Genomic DNA, 19,585 nt, shown 5'->3' with positions numbered 1-19,585 from the left:
GAAGCACTACATGGTTTCACTCAAGAAAGCACTCGGACAATCCTTATTCCTACTCGACAAGAGAAACAAGATGAGGCTTCCAGATTTCAACCATGAAGTGCTCGGGGGCTTGTCGATGCGGGACCCACATGATACCTCGCAAGGAAGAGAGAAGAACTAGTCTAACTAGGATTCTTCCACTGTAATCTTAGTAGTAGTATTATTCTGTAATCCTACTAGGTACTCTCATTGTAAACCGACAGGACTCTGACCTCCTGACTATATAAAGGAGGGCAGGGCTCCTTGGATTGGGAATCCAGGAGACAATTGTACAACACAATACTTTACGATCAATCCAACGCAAAGGCTAACACCGAACTAGACGTAGGGCTATTACTCGATCAAAGATCGAGGGCCCGAACCAGGATAAATCGACTGTCTCTTGCGTTAACCTTCGAGTTCCGCATACGCTGAAGCCCGAACATAGTGCCCCGGGGACCCCTGTGGCAGGCTATCGGTGGTCAAACATCGACAGTCGGCATGCTACATCAAACTCATGCTGTAATTTAACTGAAAAACAACATATTCCCAGACGATGAATCAATTAAATGCTCTGAAACCAAAAGCCCACAATTCAGCTGAAACCATGAGGATAGCTACAAGGCCTGTCCTTTAAAAGCATGACGTTAATTAACAACAAAAACATCTGTGATCCTGTATCTGTAATAAAAAAAGATAGATATCAGTATAATGCAAAGTGTCAAATATGAGGCACATGCAACTGCAATATAGAATAGAGATAATAAGTTTTGAATATGTTTCGGTACAAACATAAGAAATGATCCGTACTTACAGAGGAACTAAAGAAGATATGCTTCAACGATGTGACTTTTGATGAATGACTTATGGCCGAGACCAAGCAGTATGCTATCATCAGGAGAAAAAAACATTTATCTACATTGGAAGAGAAACTTTTACATCACTATGGTCAGCCTTCAGAGTTCAGACCAACTCCCACCGCTCAGCAAGTAACAACGCCTCAAGTTCTTCTCTCCGTTGCTCCGGCTCCTGAAACACCATAAAGATAAGTATTCAGGCATAAAAAAAAGAAAAAAAGAAACACCATACAGAATGAGGAAATGAGGAAAGATGAGCTGTGATGGTGTACAGAACAAAAATTATGCTTGTACCATTTAGGCTGTACCCTTAACTTCAAAACTAAGTGGAGCGATCTTGGCAATACACTATCCAATAGACAGTTGCCTGGCTATGATCAACAAAGAATAGTGTTATATAGCCTCATTTTCCTTTTTGCAGGCTGGGGCTGTGTATACATTCTTTTAGAAAATTCTCAGATGCAATTCTCTCGTGAACACATATTTTACTTGATATCATATGGCTTGGGATAATTATAACATAGTATTCTAGTAAAACACCGCAAAACAGGTGATCAGCTACTTTGAGGGGGAAAAGGGGGCACCATCTTTATATAAAATAGGTTTTTATATTTCTAACGGGCTACACTTGGTTTTCAGCTACAGCTTTAGATTCTCCTAAACTATCCATGGGAAGCAAAACAAGCAGGACTGCAGGAAAAGAATAATCTTATCACACAGACACTGAAAGTGGAGTAACTGAAATACTGAAGATCTAACTAAGCCACACTAAGTAAATTTGGGCATAAGCTACAGAAAGGGTGTCTTATAGACCGAAAGACAATGGGTCAAAACAAAGAAATATCCAATCACTGGATTCCGTGCTGTCAGATTTAAAAGAATCAAGTACTTACCTATAGATCCTTGGTTGCTTGCTCCCGTGATGTCACTTTCTGCTGCCTTAAACGTTTTAGCACACCAATGCACAATATCCCCTACATATATTCAAAGTTTTTCAGTTAACTACATTTGTTAAGATGCAATAAAAGAATCCAATGTTGACCATTTGTTTCATCACACATTATAAGATCATACTATGGTATGATGAACCTATGATAGACACAATTGGTAGGGACTTCATGAATAATCATGATAATATTTCGGGGAGTGTTTGTATGAAATTTGGCAGTCTGTGCTACAAGCATTCAACTGGTTCATAATGCTATGCAGCCTATGAAAGAAGGTTGGGTAGTACCTGTGGCAGAACCACCCGAAATAGCATACTTACGGAGGCGCTCGTCTTCCACCAGACACTAAGCACCCTGAAAGCAACTACAACGAGCGGTATTCGTCGGGCACACCCCGAGGGAGAACCCGAAAGATCCACATTTATCCCAAGGATCCAATAATGAAAACGAGTTACAACACAAGTCCATCTCATACATTAGAGTTTCTTAAAAGTACATTATTACAATACCAAATACAGAGTGCGGAATGATAAACAACGGAATATTAAAAGTACATTATTACAATACCAAATACAGGATTCCGTCTGAGCCCACCAGATGGATCCTCCACACAAGGAACTCCTCAAGCATCACCTGCAATAGGGGTAAATAAACCCTGAGTACACAATGTACTCGCAAGACTTATTCGATCAGTGGGAATACTTTCCCGACTCCAAGGAATATGCTAGGCTTTATGGTTGCTGGTTCTCTTTTAGCCAAAAGCAGTACTAATAGTGAGTCCTTATTGATACATTATTATCATCAGCCGTATTAAGTTTTTATCTAGTCAATCTATATAAACACCTGTGCTACTTTCCAAGCAAGAGTTGAGCAATCGATACTGTTCCTTCTACTTTTCCACTTCCAGTTCTTACTACGGTGCTAAACCGCAGACAAGCCATACCGGATAACCCGGCGATTCGCGAATCAATGTGCCCAGCTGGGTGCCCTGAAGACACACACCCCGCTTGTACCCTAGGCACAAGCAGGACTAACCCACCACTCTCCTATCCCGGGTGTCTAGGTCCCCATCCAAACTTGGACTCCAAGCCCCCGCCTTTGAATCCCGGACTCAGTGCGGTGGAAGGACCTCCACCACCTCCTCTTCCCATCAGTCGGTCCGGAAAGAGCTGGATCCACGACAAGAGAGCAGCAAGTCTTCCCTGCGCCCATACCCAAGTATGTGCTCGGGACAATAGTCTGTGACTTGCCTAGAGTCATATGCAACGACCGGTCCTTAATCGACACAGACAGGGAAAAAGTGTAACCGGGCTATGCCCTGTTGGCCGCAGGACACAACCCCTCACACCCACCAGTACCAAATCCACATCCCTATCCGATCACCATTTTTCCTTTCCATTATTTCATCATGATATCATAGTGTAATCACCTATTTGCGAGTAACGTCAGGTTACTCACGCTACCGACATCCTGAGCATAGCAGCTACTCGACCTGCACTAGTAGGACTCATGGTGGATATATCTATGCATGTAGTTTCCATAAAATGCCTGTAACGTAAATGCATATCATATAAATATAGTCAGTGATAATTTAAAAGTAGGGGTTATGCACCGGGGCTTGCCTTGGGCAGGTGCTGGGTCAGCAAAGTCAGCACCAACAGGCTCCTAGGCTCCCTCCTGCGCGAAGAGCTCCTCCTCGTACTCCTTGATCACCTTGTCGTACTCCAGCTCACCGACGGGTACGAAGTCTACCTGTTTGTGATCTACATGAAATGACGATGCAATGATTAACACTATGGCAACAACAATTCTCAATGTAAAAGTACCCTTATTAAATTACTAAGTGAGGTTTACCCACTAAAGTCTAAGCTACGTACCAGCACTACTAACAAGTATGAACGCGTCATATATTCTTGCGGTGACTACGCATATTCCAAATCCTAATGCCAGTTTACGATACATACCCTAAAGCAAGGATAATAACTAAGCCATTAAGCGACTCGCTCTATGGCTACCTATTTTACAGCAAGTATGTAAAGGTCTAAGGACCCTACCGTAACAATTTCGAAGCTAAAACTATTGTCGGTTTACCACAACAAATCCTGCAATTAAAGATCGATATACCGCTAAGCTTTCTACGTTAATCTTATGAGCCTACCATCCTAATAGCTAATGGTGAACTAACTGTACTAACAGGTAGATGGCATTTTTGTGAACCTAACAAACTTGGTTTCACTATTTTTGGACAACCATGCAATTTACTACTAATTATTGAAGTTTAGCTTGAAACTGAATTGAATAAGCAGTAGCAAATTCGCTGGAAATAAGAAAATGAAACCTAACTCGCGGCCCACACGGTCCGACGCAGCCCAGCAGGCGGGCGCGGCCCAGCTCGGCGGGCGCGGACGCGGCACAGGCCCAGCGCGGCAACGCAGTCCAGCAGCGGGCGAGGCCCAGCAACGGCAGACGCGCGCGCGACACGGGCAGGCGCGAGCGGGCGGGCACGCGGGCGCGGTAGCGGCGGCAGCAGCGACAGCGGCCGAGCATGCACGGCAGGCCGGCCCACGACGGGGGCGCGGCGCCAGCGCGAGCAGGCACGCGGCAGCGGCAGCGGGCGCGAGCAGCGTGGCCCAGCCAGCGGCAGCGGCAGCGGGCGCGAGCAGCACGGCCCAGCCAGCGGTAGCGGCCCCCAGTGGCGTATTTCAACGTATTACGGCTTTATTTTCCTACATGAAAAGCGGCCACAAACACGTATGACGTAGGGGTGACGTCATGCTGATGTCAGCAAGCTAAGATAAACAGTAACGCACCGCCGGTCGCTGCTCGCTCTGCTCGGGCGAGGTTCCGCCGGCCACGAAGAAGACGCAAAATGGCGGTGGAGCTTTGAATGAAGTGGGCAGTGCGATGAGCAGCTGGAGGAGAAGCTAGCAGTGCAGTGGATTGAAAAATGGCAAGCTATGGTTGTGCAGCATGTCGTCTATGCAGGCCACCTCGGTCTTATGGAGCAAGCGGAGCGACGAATCCAAAATTGAAGCACAGTGAGACGCTACGATCGGCGAGGTGATGTCAATCGAGCAGCTAGCTGTCTAGCGGAGCCGTGGATGCGACGAATTTCATTAACGCGCTACGGTCATGGCGAATTGAAAACGAGAGGTCCCGTCGGTCATGGCGACAGCGGAGATAGTGGCGTTGGCACATCCACGGTCATTAACGCAAGGTACGCGTGCACATGACAACGGGAGACAGTGAGACGTGCCCCGGCGACTGTCCGCACGGCCGACACGCAAGCCGACGAAACTCGGACCTGTGTCACCGCGGACAGCGTCGGACAAGGAACCAGAGCGCGACGTGACGCCGAAGTGACGAGTGCAGAGCTGATAGGACTCGTGCGTAGTGCACATGCGTGCGGTGGTAGGCAACCGAGGCAACAGTGGTGACCGCGGCCAGTCCAGCATAGTTCGACATAGGTAACGTGCACGGTTTCGCATCGAATTCTAATTCCGAGCTACCTGTTTCATTGTAGACTACTGAGTACGTACTACAAATTTTATTAAAGTTTACATACACGATCTACATCATTTTTATTCAATAAAAATCCGTTTAGAATACTAAACAATATAAAGCGACATGAAACTTAACATTTATTTCTCGTTTCGGATGAATGTTTCAAATGCCGTATATCGACTTATACTCCAAATCACACACATGTACAAACAAGCATGAGGCTAATGCAGTGTTTTAGCAAAAACATTACAATATAACACCGAGGGTGTTACAAATCTACCCCCCTAAAATAAAATCTCGACCCGAGATTTTATGTGCCTAGTGTGAGAAAGAGATAGGGAGTACATTTGGCGCAACACTAACTATCCGACCCAGAGAGGAGATGGGGGTAATGCTTTGTTAAGTAGTTCTCTTGCTCCCAGGTGGCTTCATCCTCTGAATGGTTTTGCCATTGTACCTTGTAAAACTTTATCACCCTGTTCCTGGTCACTCTCTCCTTCTCATCCAAGATTTTTATAGGATGCTCCACATAAGACAGATCAGGTTGGAGCGGAAGTCCTTCTATTTCCACAGATTCTTCAGGAACTCGTAGGCATTTCTTCAGTTGCGAGACGTGAAATACATTGTGAACTGCCGAGAGAATTTCAGGGAGTTGGAGATGATAAGCAACGGGACCACACTGCTGCAACACCTGGTATGGACCCACATACCGAGGGGCTAACTTGCCATGGACACCAAACCGATGTACCCCTCTCATAGGAGATACCTTGAGATACACAAAATCTCCAGCTGCAAATTCCAAAGGTCTTCTTCGCTTGTCTGCGTAAGCCTTCTGTCGACTCTGAGCTGACTTCAAGTGTTCACAAATTATATTTACTTTCTCTTGAGCCTCCTTTATGAAATCAGGCCTGAAGTACCCATGGTCTCCTACTTCAACCCAGTTTAGTGGCATCCTACACTTCTGTCCATATAAAGCTTCAAATGGCGCCATGCGGATACTCTCCTGATAACTATTATTATAAGAAAATTCTGCCAGCTTTAAACAATGATCCCACTTCTCAGGAAAAGAGATGGTACAAGCCCGCAGCATATCCTCGAGCACCTGGTTCACCCTTTCAGTTTGACCATCAGTCTGTGGGTGGTATGCCGAGCTTCTGAGAAGACAAGTACCTAAACACTCCTGGAGTTTCTCCCAGAAACGAGAGACAAAAACTGACCCTCTATCAGAGATGACGGTGAGAGGAACTCCATGTAGGGTCACAATCCGATCAAAGTATAACTCCGCATACTTCTTTGCATTATATCTAGTGTCCACCGGAAGGAAGTGGGCAGACTTGGTGAGACGGTCCACAATGACCCAAATAGAATCAAAGCCAGAGGAGGTGCGGGGTAAACCCACAATGAAATCCAGGGAAATATCCTCCCATTTCCAAACAGGAATGGGAAAGGGCTGCAGATATCCAGGAGTATGCATATGATCTGCCTTGATTCTACCACAAGTGTCACACTCTGCAACGAACTGGGTGATATCTTGCTTCATGTAAGACCACCAGTACAGTTGACGTAGATCATGGTACATCTTGTTGCTACCAGGGTGGATAGATAGCTTGGAATGATGGACTTCTTTTAGAATCTTCCTTTTCAGCTCCTCATTAGATGGAACCACTAGTCTATTCTTGTATCTCATGACTCCCATCTCATCAATGCTAAAATGAGGTCCACGTCCTTCAGCTAGCAACTTCTTGATGTGAGGAATCTCTTCGGGGTCTTCCTTCTGCTCCCGAATAATTTGCTCCAGCAATTCTGATATCAATGCAATATGAGCTAGCACCTCTGTGTGGTGAAGTGACAAGGGTATTTCCTCAACCTGATGCAACTTACGACTTAAGGCATCAGCTACCACATTGGCTTTTCCTGGATGGTAGTGGACTTCCAAATTATAGTCCTTGATCAACTCTAACCATCTCCTTTGCCTCATGTTCAACTCAGACTGAGTGAAAATATACTTAAGGCTCTTGTGGTCAGTGAAGATATGCACTTTGTTGCCCAACAAATAATGCCTCCAAATCTTCAGAGAGTGAACTACAGCAGCTAGCTCTAAATCATGGGTAGGGTAGTTCACCTCGTGCTTCTTCAGTTGGCGCGAAGCATAAGCTATCACACGCCCCTCTTGCATAAGCACACACCCCAAACCCATCTTCAAGGCATCACAGTAAACATCAAAGGGCCTCTCAATATCAGGTTGAGCCAATATAGGAGCAGTGGTCAGAAAAGTCTTCAGGGACTGAAAAGCTTCTTCACAAGCTGGACTCGAAACAAACTTAGCTTCTTTCTAGAGCAGCTTAGTCATGGGCTGGGCTATCTTGGAGAAATCAGGGATGAAACGTCGATAGTATCCAGCTAGCCCAATGAACTGACGGATCTGGTGTATAGACCTAGGAGACTTCTAATCTAATACATCTTGCACCTTGCTGGGATCTACAGAAACGCCTTTAGGTGTCAACACATGTCCCAAAAACTGCACTCGATCAAGCCAAAACTCGCACTTGCTGAATTTAGCATACAGCTGGTGCTCCCTTAGCTGAGTCAGTATTATCCGGAGGTGATGGGCATGCTCTTCCTCATTCTTGGAATAGATTAAGATGTCATCAATGAAAACTACCACAAACTTATCTAGCTCCGGCATGAAAACTGAGTTCATCAGGTACATGAAGAAAGCTGGGGCATTGGTGAGACCGAAAGACATCACTAGGTACTCATACAGCCCATACCTAGTAGAGAAAGCTGTCCTTGGTATATTCTGTGGCCTGATCTTGATCTGATGGTAGCCCGATCGGAGATCTATCTTCGAGAACACCATGGCACCAGCTAACTGATCAAACAAAGTATCTATGCGGGGCAAGGGATACTTGTTCTTAACTATTACCGCATTAAGAGGGCGGTAATCCACACACATCCGCAGAGTACCATCCTTCTTCTTCATGAAAATTGCAGGGCAACCCCAAGGTGAAGAACTTGGGCGGATGAAACCCTTGTCCATCAACTCCTCCAGTTGTTTCTTCATTTCTACCAGTTCTCTCGGAGCCATGCGGTACAGACACCTAGAGATAGGAGCAGTACCAGGCTCAAGCTCAATGGAGAATTCTACCTCACGGTCCGGTGGCAATCTAGGAAGATCTTCAGGGAAAACATCTGGGAACTCACATACTACTGGAATGGAGGTAAGATCAGGAACGACTTCAGCATGGGCAACAACAGGTAAGACCGGTTCTGAGGGTATGATGAGAGACATCCTATCCTCAGAAGACGGAAGCCATAACTCTACACTTCTTCTCTTCATATCCAATACTACCCCATACACCCGCAACCAGTTCATTCCAAGAATAACATCAATGCCTTGCCCAGGCATTATCATGAACTGTAGACGGTAAGTGTGGGTGGCTAATACCAAACTTACTATATCCGTGCGGGTATTGATGAACATCTGAGAACCCGCAGTACGGATCTTATAGGCATACGGTATAGCCACAAGTGATAAGTTGTGCCGCTCTATAAACCCCATGCTCATAAAGGAATGCGATGCACCAGAATCAAACAACACCAAAGCTGGATGGGATTCGATGGTAAACATACCAGCCATAACTGTTTCCTGATGCACAACCTGCTGAGCATCCGTGAAGTGCACCTGACCAGATCTACTGGGCACCTTCCTCTTGATGAAAGTCCTCTTAATCAGCCTAGAATTTGCAGATGGTTGAGACGACTGAGCTGTATGTTGCTGAGGACACTCCGTAGCATAGTGGCCATCCTTGCCACACTTGAAACAAGCACCAGGCTTGTTCCCGAATCCCTGACGAGGTGGGACCTGTTGTCCCTGAGTCTGCTGGGGCTGCACCTGCTGCTGAGGTGCCTTGTACTGAGTAGCGGAAGTCTGTGAGGTCTGCTGGGGTGACCGGAACAGAGGCCCGCCGGATGGCTGATAGGGCCCCCGCCTAACAATTTGCACCTTCTGAGTATGAGGGTGGCTGGAGGATCCAGCTGCCACCCACTTCCACTTCCAATCCGCCTGAGATGCCCGCTGAAAACCCTCAAGAGCAATGGCGGCGTTCATCAGAGCCCCAAAGGTCTGATAGTTCCCCAGGTACAGTTTCTCCTGAAGAGCAGGAGTGAGATCGCGAAAGAAGCGATCCTTCTTCTTGTCATCCATGTCCACCTGACTACCAGCATACTAAGCCAAGTGGTTGAACTTATTCACATACTCCATTACCGTCCTGCTCTCCTGACGCAACTCCATGAACTCGGTCACCTTCTAGTGGATAACGCCAGCAGGTATGAAGAACTCACGGAAGGCGGTGGAGAACTCCTGCCACATTGCCGTATGATCCGGCAGCTCCACGGCCTGGAAAGTCTCCCACCAGGCACCTGTGGACCCTAAAAGCTGCTGGGATGCAAAGTGCACCTTCTGCTCGTTGGCCACTCCAAGCAGCCGAAACTTCTGCTCCAGTGTGTGAAGCTAGTGCTCCGCCTCCAAAGGATCGTCCGACGGCATGAACGTGGGTGGGTGGGTCTTGAGGAAGTCCTGGTAAGAGGACTGTCCCTCAGGATGGCGAGCACCACCCCCATTCCCACCGTTGCCCCCGGGGCCTCCACGGGCGAGACCCACGACGGCCTGTGCCATAATCTCCATGGCACGAGCTGTCTCCTGATGAGCAGTGGCTGACTCCTGACAAGCAGCCAACAACTCCACCATGACCTCCACGGCGGACAACAGTGGAGGCGGTGGCGGCGGCGGGAAAGGATGAGGAACCAAAGGTGGAACCTCCCGAGCTCCCTTGTCGTCACGCTCAAAGGCCCGAGCACTGTCACCATGGCCCTCGTAGGCCGCTCCCGAACTAGTGCTCCCATGTCCGGACCTCAGATTCATCTGTAAGAGAGACGAACCAACCATTAGGACACCCTCCTGATCAGGATCCAGAGATTAAAGAAATGGCAGCACATTTATTAAAGCATTCATTAAGTTAGTTCTACCAATTTACTACTTTCATTATACGTGAAGGGGGATTCCTAGTTCAAGTAAGATGCTATTATATGATGCATGCTTCGACCTATACGTTCACTCAAGCCGGAATATAGCGACGTTCGTAACATTTTCGGCACATCGCACACTCACTTTCTGTATACTAAGCGATTTCTTACGCAACGTAAGTCAGTGTACCTGCAGAAAACTGATTAGATGAAACCAGTGCCGCTATCCTAGATACACCATATAGCTAGGGCTTATACTTATATAACTTAACTTAATCGCATCCTACTTTTCACAAAACTTTTGTTGGTCAAACTTTTAGTTTTGTAAAAGAGTGAGGAACTCATGACCATTATTGGCTCTGGTACCAACTGTGGCAGAACCACCTGAAATAGCATACTTACGGAGGCGCTCGTCTTCCACCAGACACTAAGCACCCCGAAAGCAACTACAATGAGTGGTATCCATCGGGCACACCCCGAGGGAGAACCCAAAAGATCCACATTTATCCCAAGGATCCAATAATGAAAACGAGTTACAACACAAGTCCATCTCATACATTAGAGTTTCTTAAAAGTACATTATTACAATACCAAATACAGAGTGCGGAATGATAAACAGCGGAATATTAAAAGATAACATCTAGCGATAAGATAACGAGGATTCCGTCTGAGCCCACCAGATGGATCCTCCACACAAGGAACTCCTCAAGCATCACCTGCAACAGGGGTAAATAAACCCTGAGTACACAATGTACTCACAAGACTTATCCGATCAGTGGGAATACTTTCCCGACTCCAAGGAATATGCTAGGCTTTATGGTTGCTGGTTCTCTTTTAGCCAAAAGCAGTACTAATAGTGAGTCCTTATTGATACATTATTATCATCAGCCGTATTAAGTTTTTATCTAGTCAATCTATATAAGCACCTGTGCTACTTTCCAAGCAAGAGTTGAGCAATCGATACTGTTCCTTCTCCTTTTCCACTTCTAGTTCTTACTACGGTGCTAAACCACAGACAAGCCGTACCGGATAACCCGGCGATTCGCGAATCAATGTGCCCAGCTGGGTGCCCCGAAGACACACGCCCTGCTTGTACCCTAGGCACAAGCAGGACTAACCCACCACTCTCCTATCCCGGGTGTCTAGGTCCCCGTCCAAACTTGGACTCCAAGCCCCCGCCTTTGAATCCCGGACTCAGTGCGGTGCAAGGACCTCCACCACCTCCTCTTCCCATCAGTCGGTCCGGAAAGAGCCGGATCTGCGACAAGAGAGCAGCAAGTCTTCCCTGCGCCCATACCCAAGTATGTGCTCGGGACAATAGTCTGTGACTTGCCTAGAGTCATATGCAACGACCGGTCCTAAATCGACACAGACAGGGAAAAAGTGTAACCGGGCTATGCCCTGTTGGCCGCAGGACACAACCCCTCACACCCACCAGTACCAAATCCACATCCCTGTCCGGTCACCATTTTTCCTTTCCATTATTTCATCATGATATCATAGTGTAATCACCTATTTGCGAGTAACGTCAAGTTACTCATGCTACCGACATCCTGAGCATAGCAGCTACTCGACCTGCACTAGTAGGACTCATGGTGGATATATCTATGCATGTAGTTTCCATAAAATGCCTGTAACGTAAATGCATATCATATAAATATAGTCAGTGATAATTTAAAAGTAGGGGTTATGCACCGGGGCTTGCCTTGGGCAGGTGCCGGGTCAGCAAAGTCAGCACCAACAGGCTCCTGGGCTCCCTCCTGCGCGAAGAGCTCCTCCTCGTACTCCTCAATCACCTCATCGTACTCCGGCTCACCGACGGGTACGAAGTCTACCTGTTCGTGATCTACATGAAATGACGATGCAATGATTAACACTATGGCAACAGCAATTCTCAATGCAAAAGTACCCTTATTAAATTACTAAGTGAGGTTTACCCACTAAAGTCTAAGCTACGTACCAGCAATACTAACAAGTATGAACGCGTCATATATTCTTGCGGTGACTACGGATATTCCAACTCCTAATGCCAGTTTACGATACATACCCTAAAGCAAGGATAATAACTACGCCATTAAGCGACTCGCTCTATGGCTACCTATTTTACAGCAAGTATGTAAAGGTCTAAGGACCCTACCGTAACAATTTCGAAGCTAAAACTATTGTCGGTTTACCACAACAAATCCTACAATTAAAGATCGATATATCGCTAAGCTTTCTATGTTAATCTTATGAGCCTACCATCCTAACAGCTAATGGTGAACTAACTGTACTAACAGGTAGATGGCATTTTTGTGAACCTAACAAACTTGGTTTCACTATTTTTGGACAACCATGCAATTTACTACTAATTATCGAAGTTTAGCTTGAAACTGAATTGAATAAGCAGTAGCAAATTCGCTGGAAATAAGAAAACGAAACCTCACTCGCGGCCCACACGGTCCGACGCAGCCCAGCAGGCGGGCGCGGACGCGGCGCAGGCCAAGCGCGGCAGCGCGGTCCAGCAGCGGGCGTGGCCCAGCAACGCGCGACGCGCGGGCGACGCGGGCAGGCGGGAGCGGGCAGGCACGCGGGCGCGGCAGCGGCCGAGCGCGCGTGGCAGGCTGGCCCACGACGGGGGTGCAGCGCCAGCGCGAGCAGGCCTAGCAGCAGGCGCGCGGCAGCGGCAGCGGGCGTGAGCAGCGCGGCCCAGCCAGCGGTAGCGGCAGTGGGCGCGAGCAGCGTGGCCCAGCCAGCGGCAGCGGCCCCCAGTGGCGTATTTCAACGTATTAAGGCTTTATTTTCCTACATGAAAAGCGGCCACAAACACGTGTGACGTAGGGGCGACGTCATGCTGACGTCAGCAAGCTAAGATAAACAGTAACGCACCGCCGGTCGCTGCTCGCTCTGCTCGGGCGAGGTTCCGCCGGCCACGAAGAAGACGCAAAACGGCGGTGGAGCTTTGAATGAAGTGGGCAGTGCGATGAGCAGCTGGAGGAGAAGCTAGCAGTGCAGTGGATTGAAAAATGGCAAGCTATGGTTGTGTGGCATGTCGTCTATGCAGGCCACCTCGGTCTTATGGAGCAAGCGGAGCGACGAATCCAAAATTGAAGCATAGTGAGACGCTACGATCGGCGAGGTGATGTCAATCGAGCAGCTGGCTGTCTAGCAGAGCCGCGGACGCGACGAATTTCATTAACGCGCTACAGTCATGGCGAATTGAAAACGAGAGGTCCCGTCGGTCATGGTGACAGCGGAGACAGTGGCATTGGCACATCCACGGTCATTAACGCAAGGTACGCGTGCACATGACGATGGGAGACAGTGAGACGTGCCCCGGCGACTGTCCGCGCGGCCGACACGCAAGCCGACGAAACTCAGACTTGCGTCACCGCGGACAGCATCGGACAAGGAACCAGAGCGCGACGTGACGCCGAAGTGACGAGTGCAGAGCTGATAGGACTCGTGCGTAGTGCACATGCATGCGGTGGCAGGCAACCGAGGCAACAGAGGTGACCGTGGCCAGTCCAGCATAGTTCGACATAGGTAACGTGCACGGTTTCGCGTCGAATTCCAATTCCGAGCTACCTGTTTCATTGTAGACTACTGAGTACATACTACAAATTTTATTAAAGTTTACATACACGATCTACATCATTTTTATTCAATAAAAATCCGTTTAGAATACTAAACAATATAAAGCGACATGAAACTTAACATTTATTTCTCGTTTCGGATGAACGTTTCAAATGCTGTATATCGACTTATACTCCAAATCACACACATGTACAAACAAGCATGAGGCTAATGCAGTGTTTTAGCAAAAACATTACAATATAACACCGAGGGTGTTATAGTACCTGTACTACTTTTCCCCAACAAAAATGACTGAAAATTTCAAAATTATAAAGGCAGCAATGTCCTAAGAGCTTTAGTGCTTAGCCATTTTACATTGTGGTGTCCAAAATTTTGAAACTATTAGTGCAGTTACAGTCTTTCAACACATGAACATCCAAAATTCTCTCTTACCGAGATCACATAGACAGCTCCACATGCAAGAAGCATGTAGCTGGCAATCTCCTGGAGCAAAATCAGATCATTCCTTTCAATACTTGGGTATGCCTTCGTCATGACAGCAACATTGCCAGGAACCAAAAATATGGAGATCAACAAAGGAATAGGTATGTGATACAATTCAGCATGTGCAAGAACAAGTCTCAGAATTCATGACACTGTTTGTAGGCAAGGAATTTAAAATCTAAAATGCTCATGATCTCAACAGTTATAGTGCAGTTGCATATAATTGACACAAGTACTTGGTGCACATAATGTGAATGTGAAGAGGTTAATCTAGTTAACACCAGCTGGACAACAAGAGTAGTACTCTGAATTTATGGTCCAGACACTGAATTGCCAAAATTTTCATCCCAGTATGCTCAAACATCGAACCAAGTGTGCATATGTAACATTATTCGTTCATTTGTAATCACCTAGGTCGAAAACTATGTTATGTTTTCAAAAACCTAGATTAAAAGGAAATACATTTCAGGGTTCAGGCAAAGCTAAGATGATATGCTACATTCAATTAACCAGAAAAGTATTCTCACAACAGTGCACGCTAATATAGATAGGAGAGGTCTGAACAAGTGAGGACAACAATGCATCGACAGAAGAAGAAAATTGCATGAAACTGAGATTGATATAGCAATTATATGGCATAAGAGAATGTTGAAATACTGTATGAAGGTTGGAATTGCTCATAACTAACATTAACACAACACTATTATGGCCTTAATACCAAACTAATGTAGGAAGATTATTTACTGTATGAAGGTTGAAATTGCGCATAACTAACATTAACGCAGCACTACTATGGCCTTCATACCAAACTAATGTATGAAGATTATTGTTGCTCATCAAATCTTGGTCCAGATTTATGGAGAAACCAAGTTTTGGGTTGACATTGGAAGCAGATAATTGTTTTATTTCACAAAACAATTATACTGAACAATACAAATCAATGCCTCGTTGTCACATCTGCAACTTTCTCTTATGTCTGTTTTCATATTTTATTGTATTATTTGCAAAAAAGGATAACAAACACTTCCTATATCTGGATGAGCACCAAGCATAAGTGGTTTACTCAATTATGCATTCAAATGAATATACACAGATTGATTGCAGAGTTTTGGAAACAAAATTCGAGGAAATAGAAACATATGGTCACAAAGAATACATACAAGATCTGGAGCATTCCCCGTGCAGGCCAGTATTCAAATATCTGATCGCATAACAATTAAAGGCATCACTAAATCAACGAGGTAGTAAAATCAAGAAAATACTAATCTAGCCTCACTAACTTGCAGAACCTAAGGACCAAAATGCATTTATGGACTGAAACAGTAAAAGACAATTATGAAAACATCATAACAGAAGAAACCAGTACCTAATAAACTTATAAATATCTTTCCTGGTAAACACAACAATTTTTTTTGATAAATGGTAAACACAATAGTTGCAGTCTACCCGTTACATATTTACCATTATTACGTGACACATGAGTCACTACCATGGTACTTTTTATACCACTCACATCATAATGATGGTAAATATGTAAATAATCCGCATTGTATACATCACCTAAAGTTTCACAATCAGTCAGATAGCGACCAAGCAGGCTCCAATTGAATAATCACATGTCGGTAACAACATCACAAGGAATTCACGGCCTCTCACAATCCAAACCAAGCCAAGGGTAGGTTGTACGGCGGAGATAGAAAGCGGAGCAACCAACCAACCTTCTAGAAGCGGATGACGAACCCCCACTCGGTCTCGAGGACGGCGACGAAGAGCGAGAAGATGACTGCATAGCACCGGAATATGCCCCCGAATATCTACGGAGGAGCAATTCAACAAACGAATCAGCAGCCCCCTAGGGCGGGCGTCGGGCGATGACGAGAAGGGGAAAGTCGCACTGGGGCATGCGGGCCACGCACGTCGGAGCCGGCGCTGAAGGACTAGACAACAGAGACGACATTGACGGCGACGCATAGGAGCGTGGTGTCGGGCATCTAGATGGAGCCATAATAGCTGAACCCTAGATGAAGAACCAAATTGATTTGTAATAACCCAAGATGAAGAACCAAATTGATCTGGGGACATAAGAACTGTAGATGACGAACCAGATCGATTTGCGTATCGGCCTCGCACCTCCCGTTCTCGCACATGGCGTGGAAGCACCATCGTTGCGGCCATAGGCCATTGTCGTACCTCCGCGCCGCCCTTGCCTGCCCTCCAAGGCGCCTCTGTGCATGTCCCGACAGCGGCAGCCACGACCGCGCGCGACCCCCAGCTGCTCCTCTATGATCACCGACAGCCACAGACGCATCTGTATGTATCCGTCTTCCTAGCAACGACACCTCTGCGTTCGCGCCTACCCGCAACCCACCAAACACAGCGGAGGGGCAGATAGGACATAGCGGGCTCGTTGAGCCATCAGGCCTGCCCACCACATGGGGAGCGCAAGGTCGAGTTCAACTGTAGCAACAGATATGGAGAGCGTTCTAAGCCATGGCCGAAGGTAGCTTTCGAGCAGGTGCTGATCGGTCTCCGCACCACCGCAAGGAATGCTGCTGCTGCAGTCGCCCTTCTTCCCTTCCTGGCCGACCTTCTCCTCCTCAGCTATGCCGTCCCCAACCGAGCGTCGACCAGATTCGGCCTGGCTGCTCTGCGCCTCGGCGAGCGCCTGAGAAACCGGCGGTCCTCGGCGACCTTCTCCGCCTCAACCACGTCGTCCGCCGTGCTTGGTCCTGGCCATCCACTCGCGCCGATGCGGTGGTCGATGCGCACGGCGAGGGGCACGACCGCACGGTGGAGAATGATCTCACGAGGGGGAGAGAGCGACCAGTGCCAGCGTTGCAACCCCAGGGGGAGGGGTGCGGTGGCGCTGCTGCGGGGCAGTGCAACAACGACGTGCGGTGGTCGGAGATCGTAGGTGGGGCTACGCTCTGGCGGGGGGACGCCGTAGCCTACGGAGGTCACAGGGATGGTGGAGGACCTCGGTGTCGTCACTATCTTTCTTGCTCTTTTTTCTGTGGTATATGGATGGAGGGAAGGGGCCGCCGTGGCCACCGGCGTCGTAGCTTGGCTGGCTAGGAAGGCCGTGGCACTGGATGAGCAGCGGCGGGCGCCAAGACCCAAGTGCGAGAATCCGAGGGGCGACGGCCGAGTTGCGTGGCCGTGGAGGGCGGACTGCATCGGGAGAGCAGGGAGCGGGCGGTGGCGTTGCGGAGGGGAGAGGGAGGGAACATGGGAGAGGTGGCGGCGGGTTGAGAGCACGCATGGGGAAGGGAGGGAGCGTGATTGGAGGGGGATGGAGCGTGATTCGAGGGGAGTGGAGGGAGCGGGCGACGGAGGACGCGGTATCGTACAGACAGGAAGGAGGAGCGATAAAAAAAAGTGGCATGAAAAAATAGTCTTAGTTTTGTTGTTTTTAGTTGTAGGAGATGGGGTGGTGGTTCTTTTTTTTGGGAGATGAAAAGATAGATATTTTTTAGAGACGAATGGATAATACCATGCAGGTTTTTTTTCAAGATTAAAATTTTATTGCTTCATAAACAAAGTACATATGTAGGGTGAAAGATTGCACCATTCTAAATGTTCCCAAGTTTGAGTGACATTACCTATTGGCGAATGAGCTAAAGCGTGATGAGAGAAGGCAAGAGTTTGGGATTCTAACATGTGTTGGTTTTTTGCAAGTGTGTCAGCTGTTTTGTTTGACACCCTTCCGATAGATGAGAAGTTTCTCATGTGACTAATCTCCTTTAATTTATAAAGTAGAGGTTGTACACTACGTGAAAAAGGCTTTGTAGCAATTGCTCTATTTTTTAGGAGCGACTGGTGTTGGAGCAGCCCTTACAGTGGGCGTGCTCGGACCCCAGCATAGCAGTCGCCTCTACAAATGGTCCTACAAATGGGTTGATTTATAGGGGCGGCTGGTACTACTGTTTGATTTGTAGGGGCGGCTATTACCACCTGCTTCTGCTGTGGCCATTTGTAGGGGCGGCTGAATCACCAGCCGCCCCTATAAATGTCCGTTGTATATATAAAGCAGCCACCTTCTTCCTCCTCGGGTCACTCTCTCCAACTCGAGAAAAAAAGATTGGGAGTCCTTGGGCTCCTCCCAAACATTGCTCTACTAGGGGGGGTTTATCTCAAATACTTTGGTGAAGAGGTTCTAGAAGGTAAGAAAATACTATTCCAAGCCTTTATTTGAAGTTTTAATGGTTGGTTAGTGATGAATTAGACTTTTGCTTTTCTCTCTCTTCTATGGTGTTAGCTTTGTATGAAGCAAATTAGACCCTAGTTTTAAAGCTATTAGTGTAAATTAGTTAGAGAAATAAGATTACACCTTTTATTAGTCGGTCTTGCTTGATTTTAGTGGAGATTACACCCTAGTTTCATGTACATGTAGATCTAGATCTAGGGTTTTTTTAATTTTAATTTTGTAAATTTATGTTTCATAAAATTGGAATAGGGTTTGTATGAAAGGTAGTGGGTAAAATATTAATTGTTGCTAATTGTTATCTTTGAAATTGTTTCTTTTAATCAATAAATATATATTTTTAATTATTTATGGATAAATAGGCCATTAATTAATTACCCTCTACCATGGTGTGTGTTTGATATGCTTCATGTAATTTTATTTTATATTTATGTTTATATATATCTAAAGTATATACAATTATTGTCAAGTAATTAATTATTAATTTGATTCCTTTATATATATATATATATATCTGAATTAGTAGTCCTTTAATGTATTTTCTTTGGTTGTTGTGTTCTAAAAGATGGAGTACAGGAAGTCTTAGATGTATGTTTCGTTAAGGTTCGAGACATGTTTTCGTGAAGAGGTGGACAAATTTATTGAAGCCGAAGAGAAGCATGCAACGACGTTGACAGAGAATAATGATACAATTATTTGTCCGTTGTCCCGGCAAAGATTGCAAGAACCTTATGGCATGGACAGATGTTACTATCATCAGATCATATTTGATTATGCGATGATTTGTTGAGGACTACACAGTGTAGATTTATCATGGTGAAACAACAGTTGTTGATAATGACGATGATGATCAAGAAGACGACGATGAAACCCTAGAATACCTGTCCAATACTTAGAAGAGCTTGATGCACAAATGGATTCTAAGTTTGACAACGAATAAGGTGGTGATGCTGGTGGTTGGGATGGTAACG

The 19,585-nt window shown here is 46.5% G+C and overlaps 1 pseudogene; it reads right to left on the bottom strand.

Moving 5' to 3' along the window:
* Window positions 1-981: 981 nt before the first annotated feature.
* On the bottom strand, window positions 982-16,401 carry LOC136492003 (uncharacterized; annotated as a pseudogene).
* Window positions 16,402-19,585: the final 3,184 nt, after the last annotated feature.

Source organism: Miscanthus floridulus, chromosome 11 (genome assembly GCF_019320115.1).
Source record: "Miscanthus floridulus cultivar M001 chromosome 11, ASM1932011v1, whole genome shotgun sequence".
In the NCBI taxonomy this organism is placed as follows: domain Eukaryota; kingdom Viridiplantae; phylum Streptophyta; class Magnoliopsida; order Poales; family Poaceae; genus Miscanthus; species Miscanthus floridulus.
Note: the sequence above shows the minus strand (reverse complement) of the source record. Positions and strands in the feature narration are given on the sequence as shown.